The sequence below is a fragment of the Elephantulus edwardii genome, unplaced genomic scaffold, assembly GCF_000299155.1.
Source record: "Elephantulus edwardii isolate Elephantulus edwardi_28Jun2011 unplaced genomic scaffold, EleEdw1.0 scaffold00090, whole genome shotgun sequence".
NCBI classification, from domain to species: domain Eukaryota; kingdom Metazoa; phylum Chordata; class Mammalia; order Macroscelidea; family Macroscelididae; genus Elephantulus; species Elephantulus edwardii.
In genome coordinates, this window is record NW_006399840.1 from 13,694,560 (window position 1) to 13,697,662 (window position 3,103).

Sequence of the window (3,103 nt, forward strand, 5' to 3'; positions counted from 1 at the left end):
GCTGAAACTGAGGAGGACCTCATGAACTTACTGCAGAGGGTCAAGGACTGCAGCCTTCAATATGGACTGAGGCTCAATGTCAAGAAGACAAAAATTCTCACTACTGGACCAATCGGTAACATCAGGATGGATGATGAAGAGATTGAGATTGTTCACAGCTTCAGTTTGCTCAGCTCCACGGTCAACACTCTTGGCACCAGTATCCAGGAAATAAAAAAACATATTGCGATGGGAAAGTCTGCGGTTAGGGACCTCTCTAAAGTAATCAAGAGCAACGGTGTCTCTCTGGAGACTAAAGTGCGCCTGATACAGGCCATGGTTTTTGCAATCACTTGTTATGCATCAGAGAGTTGGACAATGACTAGGGAGAATAGAAGGAGAATTGATGCCTTTGAGCTGTGGTGCTGGAGAAGAGTATTGAATGTAGCATGGACTGCCAAGAAAACAAATAGATTCATCCTAGAGAGGGTTAAACCAGGCTGCTCCTTGGAGGCAAGGATTCTGGGGCTTCGTCTGACATACTTTGGACATGTTGTAAGGAGAGACAGGTCTTTGGAGAGGGACATCATGCTGGGCAGAGTGGAGGGACAGCGCAGGAGGGGAAGACCCTCTATGAAGTGGATTGATTCAGTGACTGGGGTAATCGGGATGGATGTGTCAGAGGCAGTGAGATTGGCACAGGATAGAGCAGGGTTTAGGGCTGTTGTACATAGGGTCACTATGAGTCGCAAGCGACTTGACGGCACACAACAACAACAACAACAACAAGTAAGTCAATATTTTTTAAAAATTCTTTTCTACAGTTTTCCTCTACTCTGTTCAAGGCTTTCCTTTGTGATCTGAATCAGAAAAATCCGTTGCAGTGGCAAGACATTCTCTTGTTTCCCAGTCTCAAAGCATTAGAGGCTGTGTCTAACATGGTACACAATTCCTTTAGACTAATTATTTCTATACATCTCTGATTTTTTTTCATTCATGTTTGCTTCAGATGGGAATATACCAATATTTGCATTTTAGGTGGCCACTCACAAACTTCTAGGACACCATTGATGTAGAATATTGCTTCTGTGGACTACGTTATATCCATTGATCTAAACGTCCACCAAGATTGTGACCCTAAATTCTCAACATCAGTAATTCATTATGTCAGGATATTTGAATATAGATGTTGCTGTTGTTTACCATTGAGTCAGAATCAACCCATCACTGACCCTTCAGTTGGTTTTCAGAGGCAATAATCACCAGGGAGGAGATTGCCCATCCTTCTCCTGTGGAGCAGCTGGCATATAGATAAGAAGTTTATCTTGTTATATTTTTTTCAACCCACAGGCCAAGTAGCATATGGTGGAATGAATTTATTCTTATGTACAGAAGAATTGGTGTGTACATCAGCCCAGTTTGGTGGTGAGTTCTTTGGCCTTGGCCTTCCCCAGCTTGGCGATGTGGGCCACTGACTTGGGCCCCAGACGTTGCCTCCCCAGTGGTGGAGGATCTCATCATATCTGTCCTTGTAATTGGTTCTGATGGCTTCTACCAGCTTTGCCAGAGCGCTTTTATATTCAGGGTTCACCTGCGTGAAGGCAACAGTGGTGCAGGTCTTCCGGTGGACCCAGCCTGGCCTTGCCTTTGATGATGAAGTAGGGAACACCCATCTTCCGACACAAGGTTGACAGAAAGACCACCAGCTCTATGGGGTCCACATCGTGAGCGATCACCAAATAGTTGGGCCTTCTTGTTCTCCACCAGGGTGGTGATCATATTCACCCCTGCACGGAGGACAGGGGGTCTCTTGGTGGTGGTGTCTCCTTTGCCAGCATCCTTCTCAGCCCAGGCCAGCAGCCTCTGCTTCTTCTCCTTCTTGGTCTCTGGTCGGTACTTGTGGGCCAGCTTCAGCAGCTGAGTAGCTGTCTGGTGGTACAAGGTCTGAGTGAACTGGTTAATGGCGGGTGGCACCTTGAGTCGTTTGTAGAGGATTGCCCTCTGCCGTTGCAGCCGGATATAGTGGGGCCATTTGATGAAGCTGGTAAGGTCCCTTTTGGGTTGGATGTCCTGCCCGATGCCAAAGTTTTTGGGGCCTTTTCTCTAACAGGGATTCACCACCTTCTTGGTCTCCTGCTTCTTGACCATGGCAGTTGCCGGGGCCACCTTCTTCCCCTTGGCCTTCTTTCCCTTTGGCATCTTGGGCAGATGGGCGAGAGCTAGCTGAAGTTTATCTTATTTAACTAGTTTGTCCTTTAGTTGTCAACCAGCAGTTGAAAGTCATCATTGTGTGCTGTCAAATCAGCTATGAACCCTATGAACAATAGACCTGAACCCTGCCCTACCCTGTGCCATCATCATCAACTCTGATACACTTAAGCCCATTGTTACAGTCACTGTGCCAATCTCTCTTGCTAAGGGTCTTCATCTCTGATGCTGATACTTCATCTTTTTTTCTGTCATTTTTTGAAGGACTAACAAGTTCAAAATATATGAAATGAAGTTCACAAGCCTTGACTCTGGTTGCACTTTCTCCAAGACGTATTTGTTTGTTCTTTTGGCACTCATGGAATTTTCAGGACTCTTCTTCAAATTCACAATTCAAAGGTATCAATTTTTCTTCTGTCACCCTTACTCATTGCCTAGCTCTCAGATGCCTAGCAAGTGAATGAAAAGACCACAGACTGAATCAGGCACACTTGCATTTTCAAACTGTCATCATTGCTCCTCAATAATTTGGAGAGGTCCCTGACTACAGACTTTCTCAGTGCAATACGTTTCTTGGTTTCCTAACTGCTGGTACTAAGGATGTAGACAGTGAATGTAAATAAATGGGTATCCTAGAACATATAATTATGTTCATATAAAACATATACCTAGACCTGAAATCATATGTTCAAACTGTTGTCTGAACAGAGCAAGGGAACTCTGCATGGTTTAAAATGTGTGTGTCAGGTCTGGGTCCTTTCTCTACATCAATTCAACACATGTGCTGAACAAATTATTTAAGAAGCTGGAATTTATGAAGAAGAATGTGGTATCAAGGCCAGAGGAAGATTCAGCAACAACGTATGTTATACAATGTCACAACTTTGCTTGCTGAGGAGAATTTGAAAAACTTACT

General features: G+C 44.5%; 1 pseudogene; it reads right to left on the minus strand.

Annotated features, from left to right (window-relative positions):
• Positions 1 to 1,388: 1,388 nt before the first annotated feature.
• Positions 1,389 to 2,178, minus strand: LOC102877677 (annotated as a pseudogene).
• Positions 2,179 to 3,103: the final 925 nt, after the last annotated feature.